Raw genomic sequence first — 18,033 nt, forward strand, 5'->3', positions numbered from 1 at the left:
AACAAGGATGAGTTTATGAACTAGTTTTTCAGAATATTCAAGTTCTGCTCTATTTTCACCAATTCTGATATTTTATTCTGTTTTCTTCAATTCAAAACATTGTTCTTTCCTTTCTTATCATACGCATACAATCCTTTTACAGTTGATATAGTTGTTCTTGGTTCAACTTTACAATTTCTTAGTTCTGCACTATTCTTGATGTTTTAATTCATTGTTTTACCTTGTTTTATGTTAGTAAACTTGCACGAAGCATCTTCAACACATATGATTTTAGTTTTATAGATTAATTCACTTCATTTCCATTTCTAGAAGTTAGGTTTTTTAGTTTTTCCAGATTTAGTAAATTTTGCTATATTTTGATTATTTCTTGCAATTCTTTGTTACAGAATTAAATTAGTAGTATTTTAAACTTATTTGCATGATCATTCCACCATACAATTCATTGAATCACAGTTTCATACATTATCTGCATAATAACAAAAAGCTGTAAAACTTGATTCACTGTCATAGGCTATTTTGCTGTCCAAATTTTGGTTTTATACGTGATTTTTCTTTTTTAGAGTATTTCTTCTAAATACTTTCATTTGCATTGCTAAAATAATTCAAACGTGTTCCAAGCATTAGCATTGCATAATTCACATTTTTAGTTCATTGCGGCATTTTATCCAACAGTTTCATTTTCATTGTTTTAGTATTCCATGCATCTTTTATTCAGATTTTAGGTTTCAATTGAAGATCCATTCATTGTCTGTAGTTCATTTTATTTTATTTTCCCCCAAATTATTCGTTTTAAACTTGGTTAGGATAATACAAATACTTATTCAAATAGGATTTAATTAGATTTACACTCATGGTCAACCTTATGCTATATTAGGAGGACTTTGGATTATTGTATGAACTTGATTGTGACTATACAGTTCATCAAGGTTCCTACAAAAAGAATTTAGATAAGTTTGGACATAATTTACTCTATTTATAATCAAATTATGCCACAAAAGTAGATTTTGACTTTCAAAAGTTTGATTCAATTTAACTCCATATTTTGTTCTTCTATAAATACTTACAAGAAGATTTATCCAAATTGGTCATTATTTTGAAAGCAAGTAAAGGCTTTAAGAGAGCGAAAGCCAATAGGAATATATACCTTTGTCATCAAATTTTAGAACAGCATAATCTCTGTTACATGTTTAGTTGTGTGTTTATGTTAATTGGGCTCAGCCCATTCTGGATTTAGGGTTTAACCCTTATTTTACATTATAAATAAACAACCCTATGTGTATGCCTATCCTAGCGATATTTGTTGGGCATATTGTTCCACCCGCTATTAGGCCGTTACCGGACCACCCATTAATATCTAGTCTCTTGCTCGAGATGTATATACCTCAGAGCTTAGGTTTTGTTCCAGTCAGTTCCACAGTCTCCGGTACTCATAACTCAACCCCACAACTCAACCCCACAAAACCGGCTTGTAAGGTGAGGTTTGCACTTCACTTATATATTATAAATTGGCCTTATCTTTAGTCGATGTGGGACTTCCAACACACCCCCTTCACGCCGAGGTATAGACATCTCGTGCGTGATAGTAGAAATTGGGTGGTCCAATAGCGGCCCGATAACGGATGGAATAGAAACAGAAATGCCCACTTAGAACTCGTTAGGATAGGCTTTAACCATGACTCTGATACCATATGAAATAGTAAAGAAGATTAGGAGAAATCTCCCTTATGTGTGTATCATACACATAGGGTTGTTTATTTATAATGTAAAATAAGGGTTAAACCCTAAATACAGAATGGGCTGAGCCCAATTAACATAAACACACAACTAAACATCTAACAGTAACAATGGAGTATGATGATGTTGGAAAATCCATCTCCCTATACAACATTTATTCCCTCCTTCTATCCAAGTTCTTGTTCCTCCTATGTACCAAACAACTAAGAAATAAGATAATTATCCATCAGTATATATAGAAACCTTTGAATTTGCAGTTCTCTCCAACTATGATCAGCCTGAAGTAGCTTCACCAATAATCGCAACAAGAGCATGTACCATCCTTAAAATGGTGGAATCAATTGGTGTTCCTGACGACAATTTCACGTTGAACTATCTTAGAGATATGCTTGACAGCAATATGACAATCTCCACAAACACGGAGGTTTTTGGTAATTTTGATTGGAGATTCACGGGTATTCAAAATAGCAAACACAATTGCTAACTTATCGCTGTGAACAGCTAGATGGCATTCTTTATCCTCCTCCTCCTCCACGTCATGAAGAGTAGAATCAGTCTCAGGGACGTATCCTAACTCTTTCATCTTCCCAACCAGCACACTCAGCTCTTCATTTATCTCCTTTGGTTGTGGGTGTGACGTGTCACCCGCAAGAAAGGTGTAGACCTGATTATTGAGCTCAACATTGTTGATCCCAGGTCTTTTTCGAATTTTTCTTCTCTTCATTAGTGATCGAGTAGTTGTTACTTCTGCCCATCTACCAGCCTTGGCATAAATATTTGATAACAACACATAGTAGCCAAATTCCTCAAGAGCCAACTGAAGAAGTTTGTCAGCAGCTACAAGCCCAATATCCATGTTGGAGTACACCCGACAGGAGCTTAGCAGTGTTCCCCAAATTCTTTCATTAGGCTCCATTGGCATTTGTTTAATGAAATTATATGCCTCATCTACTCCTCCAGATCGTCCTAAAAGATCCACCAAACAAGAAAAGTGTTCAATTCTTGGTGATATTCCATAATTGTTTGTCATCTGCTTAAAGTAAAACTTCCCTTCATTGTATAATCCCGAATGGCTACAGGCCGAGATAATTGCGACAAAGGCAATGGAATCTGGACTTTGACCTGAATTTAGCATTTCAGTGAAGAGTGCCACAACATTATAACCTTTCCCAGTCATACCATAGGCATATATCAATGAAGTCCAAGATGCAACGTCACGAAACTTCATTCTATCAAACACTCTTCTTGCATCTTCTAGACATCCACATCTAGCATACATGTCTATCAGTGAATTCTCCAAAAGCAAATTTGGACATAGATTCTTCCTCTCAACATATTCATGAATCCTACTTCCTAACAACAAAGCTGAAAGATCATCACATGCTGGAAGTACACTAGCACAAGTGATTGCATCTGATTCCACTTCATATTTCTCCATTTGTAAATAAAGATCAACAGCTTTTTCAGGCATTGAGTTTTTCATATGCACAGTTATCATCACATTCCATGAGACCAAATTTTTCTTCTCCAAATTCACAAACATCAGCTTAACATATGAAATAATTTCTTATGAAGTGTCAGTTAATGTTGGCAGGAGACTAGCCATTGTATCGGCATCCGGTTTATGCCTTAGAGACTCCATTTCTCGGCAAATCTGTAGCGCATCATCAAACCGCTTATCCTAAACATATCCAGCAACCATTGAATTCCATGAAACAACATCTCTACTTGGCATTTCACCAAGAACACGCCGTGCCTCTAGCAAGCAACCACACTTACCGTACAACGCAATAAGACCATTTCCAACAAATAAATTCAAGTCAAACCCAACCTTAAATACAACTCCGTGAAGTTGAAACCTGATTCTCGGATTGTCAGAGCAAGAGCAAGCCTTCAAAACTCAAGGGTAAGTATAGTTATCAGGAGTAAATCCACCACCAACCATGTCCCTGAAAACAAGCAATGCATCATTGTACCGATGGTTATTCACATAACTTCCGATCATGACATTATAGAAAATAACATTCCTCTTAGGAATTCCATCAAACACCTTGCGTGCCAATCCAGGTTCGCCGCAGGCAGCATAGGCTCGCATGAGTTTGATTCCCAAAGACGGGTTTTCGTGAAAATTGAGATTAAAATCCTTCGAATGCACATTTTTCAATGTTTTGATATCTGGGTATTGGTCTAACGCTTTGCCCAGAAGTTCCAAAACAAGAACTGGGTTTTGTGAGGACCCCGATGATTTTCTAATTGAAGAAACCAAGGCCTGTAACTTGGGAAATTGGTGAGTCAACGGAGCAATTGGTTTCATGAATTGAAACTGTTACTATTGTTATGTTAAAAATGAGAGGATTGTAGTAAAAATGCTCACAAAATCTCGAACCACAATTTCTTGAGGCATGTAGAGTCACTATCCTTAAAGACTTATCCGCGGTGTTGCGCAAGTTCCCCAGGATACAACAGGAACTTCTCGAAAGTATTCGAGGATCACAAAACTAGCAAGAAACTCTAATAGAGCTTATATCCAGGATAGAAAAAGAGAATGAAACTAAAAGAGAGGAAAATGAGAAAGACTCAACTTGACGTGTTTTGGAATGGGGAGGAGCTCTCTGTTTATTGAGCTAGGTGCAAACAGTCGTTGGTAAGAAATGGAACTTCCCTAAGAATTGGAACGTTGCCAAGAAATGAAACGCTACACTCATGAATGCCCTTCATGAACCTTGGGTAACATTCTTTTGCAATAATAAAGTAATATTATTACAATAATCCCCCGCTTATTGCAAAAGAAAGTTGAAAGAAAAGAAAAGAAACATTTATCCTAGGTCTCATAGGATGTAATGCATCAGAGCTGGTATAGCAAGTAATATGAATCAGTCTTAGATCAAGAAACTTAACACATAGTGTAATTGGTATAGCAAGCTATATGAACCAAAGACACTTGACGTGTGCTAGAGGTTTATCAATCACAATACACCCCACAATCCTTGTTGTTATCGCTGTGTTGCGCTAAATAGGCCATGCGTGTGCCCGGTATTCATGAGTGCTCTAGAGATCATGCCAAGATCTCATGCAAGCGGTCCCACTCGACACTCATATAGGTGATTTCATCAAGTGTATGCTGCAAATCATACACCACCCATAAGGGATATGAAAATCATTAAAAACTTTGTTTAAGCTAAAATTCTTTCACCACATAGAATTTTAACGACAAAGTTTAGCCTCTCAATAATGTAGTCTCTAGCACTTTCACACACACCACAGGAAGGGACATAATTGATTAAAATCAATTTAGTGTTATCAGAACTAATAAGTGACTTGTTTTTACCCATATGAACCTTATTCATGGGATCTCCAATCACAAAGGTTGGGTTACTATCACTTGTTTGTTTTCAAGTGGCTTAAGTCCCATTCCCCTCAATGTTTCTAATATCATTTGTCTTCCCAAGGATTTTGTCAGAGGATATGCTAGATTCCGTTCTGACTTCACATAATCAATGGAAATAGTTCCACTATTTAGCAGCTGCTTCACCAAATTATGTCTCAATTGTATATGTCTATTCTTTCCATTGTAATTATTGTTTTTAGCTATAATTATTGCCGATTGACAATCACAGTGTATAGACACCTATGAGGTTTGTTTCATTCCTAGTGGAATGTTTGCTAAGAAGTTTTTCAACCACTCAGCCTCACTGCCAGCCATCTCAAGTGCGACAAACTTAGATTTCATCGTTGATCTTGCAATAATTGTTTGTCTGACTGATCTCCATGTAATCGCACCACCCCCAAGTGTGAATATATAACCACTAATGGATTTTGTCTCGTCTGAATCAGAGATCTAGTTAGCATCATTGTACCCTTCTAGTACAATGGAAAATCCACTATATTCAATGGCATAATCTATTGAACCTCTTAAGTATCTCATAAGCCTAATAAGTGCATCCCAATGTTCCTGATTTGGACATTGAGTGTACCTATTCAGTCTACCTACTGCATAAGCAATATCTGGTCTAAAAAACCTCATCAAGTGTAGTAAGCTCCCAATTATCTGGGCATACCGAGGGTGAGATAATGATTATCCTCTATTTTTCATTAATTTAGAAATAACATCATAAAGGGTAGTCACAAGTTTGAATTCATAATACTCAAACTTATTAAGAAGTTTCTCAATATATTGTTCTTGGGATAGTAATGTACTATCTCCCTTCCTTATGATTCTAAGGCTTTCACCGATGTCTTTCATTTCAAAGTTCAATCCTAGAAATAGTTTATTTCTAACAACAATTTCATTCTCATTCTCTATCTGACACTATTTGTTCATCATTCATCGTTATCTAAAGTCTCATTCAAAATACAATGTGCTCAATGGATTCTACTCAAACAATAAATAACAAACAATAAATAAATATCATTCCAAAATAATAAATCATTTATTACTATAATCCATCATTAAAAAAATTTCCAATTAATTAAAATCCCAATCAAATTAATTTCTCTTTCCAATTTTAATTTAAATTAATTTCATTACCAATTAATTACTAAATAATTAATAATAATTTTCCTTCTCGTAATTATAATTATAATAGTTATTATCATAAAAGTCTCTCTCCAATTACAATTTTTTTTTTACAATTTATTATTATTAATTAAAACAATAGATTATGAGTCCTCTGGACCTAAAGCTACATCCAAGCCCAACTGGCCGAAAATACTCCAAACTTTAGGTTTGCAGTTCAAGTAAGTTCAAACTGAACCAATCACAATCAACAGGATCAAACTCTGGCCTGCAGCCCAAATAGGTCCAAACTGACCAAACACAGCCCGACATTGCTGGAGCCACCACGACACCCACTGGCTGCTACCCACCCTCATGTTCACTGCCCTGTCTTGCCCAACCATCATCGACTACCACGAGAATCAAACATCACGAGAAAGACCCTTCATACGCGAAATCAAACGCAGAAAGGAAGAACCTCAAAAACCAGAAAAGAAAACAAGAACGCCAGAAATTCCCAAAACTCAATTTCAGATTCCAATTCGAAACCCCCTAAAATGAGAGAACAGGTGGAACCCTAAGTCGCAGGATCAAGAAGCCCAAAATTCCCAATTTCAGAAAACAAGAACAAAACCCCAAAGAAAAATTCCCAAATACAGAAAAAAAAACCCAAATTTGTGATCCAAAACCATGATCCCCAAATCACAGAACAAAAAAACCTTAACCGCAAAATCAAGAACCTAGGACGAGGAAAGGAGAAGAAAGGGACGAGCAACCCACGCAAGGCACCCGGAGAATATGTTGTCGGGGTTTCGTCTTCTTCACGCCATTATCGTCACCACCATAGTTCCTAGTTCGAAATGCAGAAGTCCTCTTCTCCTTGCAGGACGAACCAGAGTAGAGGAGAGAAAAGAATAAGCGTCTCCCTCCCTGTAAGACGAACATGACGAGAAAAGAGAGAAAACACTCCCCCACACTTAATCTTACGCAAGTTAAGGATGATACCCATGGCTGAATAAGTCCTTAAGATTGTAGTAAAAATACTGACAAAATCTCGGAGTCACTGTCCTTAAGGACTTATCCGCGGTGTTACGCAAGTCCCCCAGGATACAACAAGAACTTCTCGAAAGTATTCGAGGATCACAGAACTAGCAAGAAACTCTAATAGAACTTATACCCAAGATAGAAAAAGAGAATGAAACTAAAAGAAAGGAGAATGAGAAAGACTCAATTTGAAGTATTTTGGAAGGGGAGGAGCTCTCTGTATATAAAACTAGGTGCAAACAGCCGTTGGCAAGAAATGAAACTTCCCTAAGAATTGGAACGTTGCCAAGAAATGGAACGTTACACTCATAAATGCCCTTCATGAACCTTGGGTAACATTCTTTTGCAATAATAAAGTAATATTATTACAACAGGAAGAAGAACAAAGGATCTACAAGTTCAAGAGAGTCACTTTCTTTTCTGGGCATAGCTCATGTTTAGGTATTCCTCACACTTAGTAAAGATTGACAATAAAATGTGTTACAAAGTTAAAAACAAGAGCTTTCTCTCTTATTAGAAGACGGAGAATGATGGTGTGCATTTTAAGAAGGAAAATGTTGTGTTGACACCATGGAAGATGAGGCAAACATTGCTCAGGTGACAAAGGTTAGAAAGGTAATATGGATTCACGTTTAAATATTTCTAAATTTTCTAGGGTTGGGAGGCAGAAAAATAGATTGGTTAGGAGAAAGAGAGGAGAAAGAAGTGATGGTGTTGTTGGAGTTCAATCCTTGGTAGCGGTGGTTTGGGAACGACCAGTTAAGGGTGTCGAAACCTTGGTAGTGGCCTTGTGGGAACCTTCATTTGAGCAAAACTATTGTTGGAGAGTGAATCATTGGTCACCGTCACCTTAAGAGTGATCATCAGAGAGTATGTTTTCTTTTGAGGGTCAATTACTTCCTATAAATGTCAAACCATTTGGAAAAATCCATGATCTTTAAGATTCTTTGTCTGTCATTATCTTCGCTCGTTGCTGAACATTTGGCGCCTTTTGGGTTTGTTCCACAAATTTTTCAAGAACATGTTGATTTGGCTTTCACAGTGATTGAGTTTAGATATAAATTATTAAACAAAAATATTCAATTCATTATTTGTGGTGCATATCAATAAAAATCTGAAAGGTGAAAAATAAATTGATCAGAATTATATTTTTTAAGATTACATTAAAAAAAATTAAATTAAATATAATTACGTTTTTTAAGACTATAATAAATAAAAAATAAAATAAAAATCATTTCAAATATTTATAACCAATTAAAAAAATATATTTTACCAAAATAAAATGAAGCTTACAGGATCAGAAGTTAAGAACAAAAGAACGACGTCAATAAAAAAAATATTAGCAACACTGTTAGAAGAATAGTTTTTATTTTATCTTCCTTCTCACATTTAATAGTTGCTGGAACAACTCTGCATTCAATTCCTTTGTTGTCACTAGTAATAGGCACCACTTGTCCACTAAATAATATTTGTTTCTACGGTCTTGGTTTGGTCGGTCCGGACTCTCCGTTACCGTCCGCTCAGATCTTCCATTCGCTCGCGATCGGTGCTTCCTTCTTGATGTCTTGGAATGCCCGGTCGGGTACCTGCTAAAAGCACTCCGACGCTCAAGTCAATGTTTGGTTTAGAGATTAATGATAGAAAGAGAAAGTGATATAAATGTGCATTCAATGTAACCACCTACCTTTCACCTTTGACTTTTATTTATAGTTTTTTCTATGGGCCAGTGATTAGCAGAATCTTAATCCAGGCCCAATTGCAAGCCTGTTGGGGTTAATCTGGTTTTACCTTAACGCTGTGCAGCTTCTAAAATTTCCGTTGATCTTCGCCGGACGGCCATCTCACTGTCAACGAGAAGCAGTCCTTCATGCGGACACTNCAGCTGAATGTGGTTCGTCATTTTAGGCTATACACGTTTTGCGAAGACAGGGCGAGGTTTCAGCCGGCCGTGCTCTATCCGGTCGTGTTAACCAGTCGTGCANTAAAATGGATTCCAANGNCTGGTCTTCGCGTGTCCGGTCTNTTTTGTCCGGGTGGGTCTCGTGGACGGACGGTCACGTAGGGTACACACTTCGCGTGTTCGGTCTCTTTTGTCCGGGTGGGTCACGTAGGGTACACAAGCCCCCCAAGCCCGAGGCGTCGTAAGGGGCCGAAGGGTTTCGGAAAAGGGATGTGTCCGTCAGGTGAGCGGCGAGACTGGGGAAAGGCAGAGGTGGAGTTTAGGCGGGAAAACACTCGTGGCGGAATCGTGGGTGGGAGACGAGGCGTCGTTTGAATCTGGAGCATTGAACGTGTTGAAGATTAATGGTGGAGATCGGAGGCAGTTTTTGAAAAATTTTCTATAAATAGGAGTAGGGTGACTATTACGGATGCATCCTTCTTTCTTCCTTCCAAGCTCTATTCTTTTCATCTGCCCAGGTAATAAGATGGTTGTTGTGTGCGTTGAGTCTTCTCTGGAATCGTCGGGTCGTGGCGGGGGCGCGGGTGAGGGTAGCGGCAGCAGTGGTTCGTCATCGACCGGCTCGTCCGGCTCCACCAGCGGTTCGTCGTCGGAAGACCGGACAGTGGAAGAGGATTCGGCCGTGCCATCCGCTCTGGTTGAGGCGGTGACCGTAGCTCAGGGGTCCTCCGCCCCGGTTAACAGCGGACGGATCTTCCACGGAGCCCCCCTATTTTTATTGCGAGGGGGCTTGACCGTGGATCCGGCGCCTTTGGTCCCGGTGGGAGGGCTTCCCCGGGTAGATGGGTATGACTGGGCCGGGTTTGACACAAACACTCAACCGTCCAGTATTTCGCGCACATCTCTCCAGGATTGGGTAGCCCGATCCTATTTAGTGAGAGATACGGCAGACACGCGCTTGGTAAGAGTAGCCGTTAGTACGGAGAACGAGCGCGTTTGCCACGGGAAAGGCACCAGCGCAAATGACTTTTTCTTCATGTACGCGAATTTGTTCGCTCAACTGCACGTGCGGGTTCCATTTACCGACTTCCAGGCCGGGGTGTTGCGGGAGTTGAATGTCGCACCTACACAACTGCACCCTAACTCTTGGGCTGCTATTCAAGCCTATGGGGTAGAGTGTATGGTGGCCGGCGTCACCCCGACCGTGCGGTCCTTCCTTCACTATTTCAACGTCCGTCCTCATCCGAAGGGAGGCTTAGTGTCTTTATCTTCCGTAGGGAAGCGCACCCTGTTTAAACCGTATGCCGAGTCCTTCAAAAATTTTAAAGATCAATTCTTTAAAGTGGTTATTAAGGACGCGGGCCGTCCTGATTTTTTTGATAAGGACGGCCACCCTTTATTTCCCTTATACTGGACGGACAACCCAACAAAGATGGAGGCCATTTCGAAGCGGGAGCTGGAAATGGAAGACTTTTGTGTGGTGGATGTGATTGACACCCTCTCCCGCCGCGTCCCCGCCCGTTGCCTTGTCGACTGTATCCCTTACGAGGATTGCGCTCAAAGAGCGCTCGGTATGTGATTTATTCCATTTTTTCCTTTTACGAAGGTTATAACTTAGCTGAATTTCTCGTTTTTCCTCAGGTTGCATGGCGACTCCCGGACCCCGCCAATCCAATTTCCTTTCGATGAAAAAGAAAGCATCGGCCCGTGCTGCTAGTTTCGGGCCCAGCCAAGACGTTCCTCCGCCTATGAAGCCGCCTCCCGCTCGGGTGACAGTGGCCGTCCGCGGGCCTACTGTAGGGGCTAGTGGAAGCACCAATGTGGCTGCCCAACAAGGGGAAGGGACTTCTGTTCCTCCTCCATCCCACAACACTCCCCTCGTCAATCTGACCAGCTCGGCGACTGCTGCTCCGGTTGTGGAAATTCCCTCCGAGTCCGCGCCCATCACTACGTCGGGGCATCGGAAGAGAAAATCGCGAAAAGGGGGGAAATCCTCCTCTAAGCGACATCGCCGTGAAGGGAAGGAGCCGGTTACTCCTCTGCCGGGCGGCGTTTTCAGCCCGGATTACAATGTAAGCCGGTTTATCGAGTTTAATCGGGGACCGGCCTATGTCGCTCTGCTGGAGTCCTTACCGGGTAGAGTCATGCTAGACTCTGTGTCCGAGATGGCTAACCGGACGGCGGCCATGATTGACTATATACGTGAACAAGGGGATGTTCGCGGATCCGGCGAGGTGAAGAAGCTGCTGATTGAGGAGGAGAAAAAGGTTAAGGCCTTGGAGGATGAGCTGGCGGGCGCTCGACAGGCTCTGGAGGACGAGAAGAAACGGTCGGCCGAGAAGCTTCAGGAAACGACCCAACTGCTCGAGGAGGAAAGGAAGGCGAAGGCTGCCGCCGAAGAGAATCAAAAGCAGTTGGAGGAAGATGTTGTGAGATTGAAGGAGGTGGAAGAGAAGCTTCAGGGCCGGACGGTGGAATTGCACACCGAGCTGAAGAAAGCGCGTGCAGACCTTAAGACAGCTGAAGATAAGATAATGTCTTTGAATGATAGTCTGGTGGCGGAACATGAGGACGGCTTTTACAAGGCCATCCGTCAAGTGGAGGTTCTGCTGAAGGTCGAGAAGCCGCTCTCTCTTGGGTTCGACATTTACAAGGACGTGTATCATGGCGTCTTAACGGACATTCAGGATCCGGAGGAGGCCGAAGCAGGCGAGGAAAATGCCGAAGGAGATGGCGAACGGGTTGAAGTGGTCGGATCTGCTGCCGATCCTCCTGAAGAATAATTTTTCTTGTTTATATTTTTACTTGTTAAGTTAGGAACCATTCGGTATCGGCCAGAATGTAAACAGTGAATTGTACTGTTTACTTTTGCCGGCCGATCATATACTTTTTGATGTTTCTGGATTGTTTTTTGATGAATGGGTATTTTGCGTGTTAATTTTATCGTTCATTTATTCTGGTTCTGTTCGGCTCGTGCTACCATTTGTAGTGGGTGAATTTATTCGTTTAACTGAGTTTCGCACGGGAGACGACGGGTGAGGAGACGGTGAGTGTAAACTCTTACCGTTAAACCAAGTTGACAGGACAGTTCCATTCGTCAACTTGGGATTTATATGAGGCGTCGGGCTTAACCCCTTACCGCCCGGCCAAGTTGACAGGATAATTCCATTCGTCAACTTGGACTTTTGCGCGAGGCCTTGGTTTTAACCTTTTAGCTCTCGGCCAAGTGGACAGGATAATTCCATTCGTCCACTTGGACTTGTGAGGCTTCGGGCTTAACCCTTTAGCGCCCGGCCAAGTGGACAGGATAATTCCATTCGTCCACTTGGGCTTTAAATGAATGAGGGACGGTGATAGTGCGTGGGAATGAAATTTTCGCGTTGCTTCTTGAATTTGGATTGTGTGAAACAACATTACATGCTCAGCTAAAATAAAGTTTAAGATGTGACGCATTCCAAGTGTTGGTAATCTGCCGGCCGTCCAATCGAGTGAGGCGGTATGCGCCGTTGCCTAGAGCTTCTACAACCTTGAACGGGCCTTCCCACTTTGCCGCGAGCTTGCCATGAGCTGCCACACGTCGAGCTTCCCCGGCCTTTCTCCATACTAGGTCTCCTTCATGGAACTGACGCGGACGGACTTTGGTGTTGTACTTGCGTTCCACCATGCGCCGACATGCTTCTGCCCTTAACACTGCCCGATCGCGTCGTTCGTCGATCGTATCAAGTTCGACCCGTAACTCTTGGTCGTTTATCTGGAGATTCTCGATGTTTCGTCGTAAGGATGGTTCACCCAATTCTACTGGTAACATGGCGTCGGTACCGTACGTCAAGTTGAAGGGTGTTTCTCCAGTCGTACCGTGCGGGGTGCACCGATATGCCCAGAGGACCTCGGGTAAGTGGTCTGCCCATGCTCCTTTCTTATCTCCTAATCTTCGTTTGAGCTCTGCGACAATGGTCTTGTTAACTGCCTCAGCTTGCCCGTTCGTCTGAGGGTGTTCTGCCGAGCTTGTGGCATGTTTGATACCCAATCCTCTGAAGAACGTTTCTAGCCCTCGGTCGACGAATTGCCTTCCATTGTCGGTTACGATCGTTCGAGGCAAGCCGAACCTGCAAATGAGTTTCCAACAGAACTTTTGGACCTGGGAGGCCGTGATGGTGGCGAGGGGCTCGGCCTCTACCCACTTCGTAAAGTAATCGATGGCCACCAGCAAGAACTTGCGCTGCCCGGTGGCCGGGGGGAATGGTCCGACGATATCCATCCCCCATTGAGCGAACGGCCAAGGGGAAACGATGGTGTGCAACTTTTGCGAAGGGGTGTGGTGATTGTTGGCATGGGCCTGGCATTGGGTGCACCGACGAGTGAATTCTGCCGCATCGGCTTCCATCGTCGGCCAGTAGTATCCTGCTCGTAGTGTCTTAGCCTTGAGTGCTCGCCCGCCCGTGTGGAAGCCACATACTCCATGATGTAATTCGCTCATTACGTACTGTGCCTCGTTCTCTGCCAGGCATTTGAGTAGAGGTGATGAGAAACCGCGGCGGTATAAATCATGACCGATAATCATGAACCGGGCGACCCGTTTGGAGTCCGCTGGGGATAAACTCTCTCCACCATCTTGCTTGCGGATTAAGTTCCGGATTTCGGTCCTCCAGTCGGTGGCGTTGCTCGTACAGGTAACCAAACATTCGACCGAAGGTTGCAGGAGGACTTGTCGGATGACAGTCGTGAGCTGTCCTTTCTCCTTTCCAGTACTGAGTTTGGACAGTAGGTCGGCCCGGATGTTCCGTTCCCGGGGGATGTGTTTGATTTTCACATCATCGAACTCTTCCACCAAAGAACAAGCTTGGTGATAGTATTTTAGGAGGTGGTCCTCCCGTACCTGAAAATCACCGTTCATTTGGCCGACTACCAGCTGCGAGTCAGTGCGGCAGGTCACCCTGCGGGCCCCCATGTCTTTGGCCAATTGTAACCCGGCCAGCAAGGCTTCGTATTCCGCCTGGTTGTTTGAGGTTTTGAACTTGAAAATCAACGAGTGTTCTATTAAGAACCCGTTGGGACCTTCGAGGACGACGCCCGCGCCGCTAACCGTACGGCCTGACGCCCCATCCACGTACAATAACCATTCTTCATGGCCGACCATCGGTATTTCTGCTGCGAAATCCGCCAGATGTTGTCCTTTGACGGAGCCCCTCGGCTCGTATCTGATACCGAATTCAGATAGTTCTACTGCCCAACCTACCATCCTTCCGGCCAGATCGGGTTTCCTCAAAATTTTCGAGACTGGATGGTCGGTGCGTACGACCACCTGGTGACTTTGGAAGTATTGGCGCAGTCTTCGAGATGCATGGAGAAGGGCTAAGGCCACTTTCTCCACCTGTTGGTATCGAGTTTCAACGTCGGTCAGTGTCCGGCTGATGAAATATATGAGTTTGGGTGTGGGTTTCTCTTGCAGCAGGACGACACTGACCGCAGTTTCAGAGAGCCCCAGGTAAACTTGGAGGTCTTCGCCGGGGGAAGGTCTGTTCATGATGGGAGGTTGGGTAAGGACGTCTTTGATTGCCCGGAAGGCTGTCTCACAGTCGTCGTCCCAACTGTTGGCCGATGCTTTCTTCATCTTCTTCAGGATAGGAGCCGCCCGCTCCGCCAACTTTGGTACAAATCGGGATAGTGCAGTAAAACGACCCACTAGTCTTTGTACCTCCTTTACCGTCCGGGGGGTTTGCATCTCCAGCACCGCCCTGCATTTATCCGGGTTGGCCTCGATTCCCCGGGACGTTAGCATGAAGCCCAAGAATTTTCCGGCCGCCACTCCAAACGTGCACTTGGCCGGATTGAGTCGCATCCCATACCGTCGCACCTGTTTAAAGACTTCCTCCAAATCTCGCAGATGTTGGGCCCCTTCGTCTGATCGGACGACCATGTCATCGACGTAGACGTCCAGACAACGACCTATCTGGTCAGTGAAGATTTTGTTCATCAAGCGCTGGTAAGTGGCACCGGCATTTTTGAGCCCGAAGGGCATGACTTCGTAGCAGAAGTTGGCTTGATCGGCCATGAAGGCCGTCTTTTCTCTGTCAGGATTGTGCATGGGTATCTGGTTATATCCCGAATAAGCATCCAGGAAGCTAAGAATCTGATGTCCGGACGCCCGGTCTACGAGGACGTCAATGCTGGGCAGTGGATAAGAATCTTTGGGACAAGCTTTGTTGAGGTCAGTGTAGTCTGTACACATTCGCCACTGACCATTCGACTTCTTCACCATGACTACGTTGGCTAGCCAGGTGGTGTAAGTAACCTCTCGAATGAACCCGGCCGTCTGCAATTTTCGGACTTCCTCTTGCACTGCTCGCCTCTTTTCTTCTCCCATTTTTCTCTTCTTTTGGGCTATTGGCCTGGCTTCCTTGAACAGGGACAAACGGTGTGCCATGATAGAGGGATGGATCCCCGGCATGTCAGCAGCCGTCCATGCGAAAAGGTCCCGGTTACGCCAAAGGGCCGCCCGAAGCTGCCTCTCCATCTCTTCCCCCAGCCCTTGGGCTATGAAGGTGACCTGATCGGGGTTCTTTCCCACTATCATTGGCTGGGTTTCTCCCTGCGGTTCGAGGCGGTCCTCGGTGTTGGTACGGGGGTCTAGGTCGGCCATCGCGACACTTGCCCCGCCCATTCTCCGCCTTGTTTCTCTGGGGTACATTTTGAGGCCGGCTGCATAACATTCCCGTGCCACTTTCTGGTCGGCGCGGACGGTACATATCGTTCCCCGAGCCGTAGGATACTTCATTGTTAGATAGGGGGTGGAGACAATAGCCCCAAAGGAGTTCAAACATGGTCGCCCTAAGAGGACGTTGTAAGACGTATTGGCATCCACCAGCAAATATCGCACCTTTTTCTCTTCTCCCTCTCGTCCTGCCCTGATGTGGGTCCACAAGTCCAGATATCCCCTGGTGTCGACCCTTTCTCCCGCGAAACCCACCAGCTGTTCATCGTACGGGACAATGAGGTCTTCGGAGATGTCCATCTGCCGGAATGTCTTCCAGTACAGTATGTTAACCGAGCTTCCTTGGTCGACTAGCACCTTGCTTACTCCGTACCGTGCGATTTCGACCGTAATGACCATGGGGTCGTCTTGTTCGGGGTCTGGTGCATGAAAGTCTTCGTCGGAAAATGTGATGGGAGGCATTGTTCGCCAAGGGATATCGACAGCGTGTATGGACCGCAAGTGGCGGATGCTCCTCTTCCGTGCCGACGACGACGTTCCCCCCCCTGCGAATCCACCAGAGATCGTGTTAATCATTCCTCGCAGTGGCCCCCTGTTGCCGCCCGCTCGGCTCCTGCTGCGGCTTCTGCTTCTCTCCCCGCGTCTCTCCGAATTCCTTCCCCGTTCGTCGTGCTCGCGCGGGTATCGCGGGCGGACGTCTCTACGTCCTCTGTCCGTCGACATCCTTGGACTCCTTTCTCTAGGGGGCGGACGTCCAGCAGAGACTGTTTCGTTCTGGTGGTTTCTTATATATTGTTTCAGGTGTCCGGCCTGGATGAGCTCCTCTATCCGGTCCTTGAGCGTCATGCAGTCTTCAGTGTCATGACCCATGTTCTGATGATACAGGCAGTGTTTACCGCTGTCGGCTCCCGGAGGAGTCGGACGTTTTTGCGGGGCACGCATAATCTGCGTGCTTAGAGCTTCTTGCAGTATCCGCGCCCGGGGAGCATTAAGAGGAGTGTACTGGGGGAAACGGGGGACCCTAGGGCCGTCCCGCCCTTTTGCACCGGTGGGCCGTTGCGATTGACCTGGTTTGCCCTCATTTTTATCCTTCGCTTCCTGCATCTCCCTTCGATAGTTTTGTTTCATCTCCTCCACCCTGGCCTCGTCCGCCGCCCGCTGACGTAATTCTTCCAGAGTTTTAGGCGGATTCCGACAGACGCTTTCCTTAAAAGGTCCCGGCCTAAGGGCCGGCATGACATATTGTAGGGCCATCTCCACGCTTAGCCCCCTGACCCGCCGGAGCGTTTTGGTGAATCGCTCCATAAAGGTTCGAAGGGCCTCCTCTTTCCCTTGTTTCATATTCATCAGATCGACCAGAGTAGTGTCTTGTGGCCGGCATGCGGCGAATTGATCCGTAAACATGCCGCTTAGTCCCTTGAAGTTCTCTACCGAGCCGTTAGGTATGGAATTGAACCACTCTAAAGCCTCGCCTTCGAGGGATAGCGAGAATGCCCGGCACCAGATGGCATCACTTCCCGTTCGGAAGGCCATGGCATTAGTAAACGACTTGATATGCGCGTCGGGATCACCAGTACCGTCGTACATCTTGAATTACGGGGGAATGAACTGATCCGAGATACGGACGTCCATCACCGCTTGGACGAATGGCACTGGCACCGACGGCATCTCCGACTTAATCAATACCAAACTTTCCTCACCCCTCTCCTTCTCTTCCTCCTCGGTGTTCTTCTGCTTTCCTTTCTCCTGATCACCCTGACCCTGCGCACTACTATGGGCCTCCTTACTACCTTCTCCCCTCTGTTTTTCCTTCTCCTGGCGTAGCTGGACTAGACACTCGGCGCGTACGGCCGCCATCTCCTCCTCATGCTTCTTTTGCATTTCTTCATGTCTCCTTTGCATCTCTTCCATCCTCATCTCCAGAGCGCGTACAATCCCGCTCGTCTCCTCAGTGCTAGCGTTTCTCGTGGTCACCATTGGGTATAAACCTCCGGCCTCACGGTGGGCGCCAAATGTTTCTACGGTCTTGGTTTGGTCGGTCCGGACTCTCCGCTACCGTCCGCTCAGATCTTCCATTCGCTCGCGATCGGTGCTTCCTTCTTGATGTCTTGGAATGCCCGGTCGGGTACCTGCTAAAAGCACTCCGAC

General features: G+C 44.9%; 1 pseudogene; it reads right to left on the bottom strand.

The window, feature by feature from the left end:
- Positions 1–1,658: 1,658 nt before the first annotated feature.
- Positions 1,659–4,456, bottom strand: LOC106773439 (annotated as a pseudogene).
- Positions 4,457–18,033: the final 13,577 nt, after the last annotated feature.

This window comes from Vigna radiata, chromosome 9 (genome assembly GCF_000741045.1).
Source record: "Vigna radiata var. radiata cultivar VC1973A chromosome 9, Vradiata_ver6, whole genome shotgun sequence".
Classification (NCBI taxonomy): Eukaryota; Viridiplantae; Streptophyta; class Magnoliopsida; order Fabales; family Fabaceae; genus Vigna; species Vigna radiata.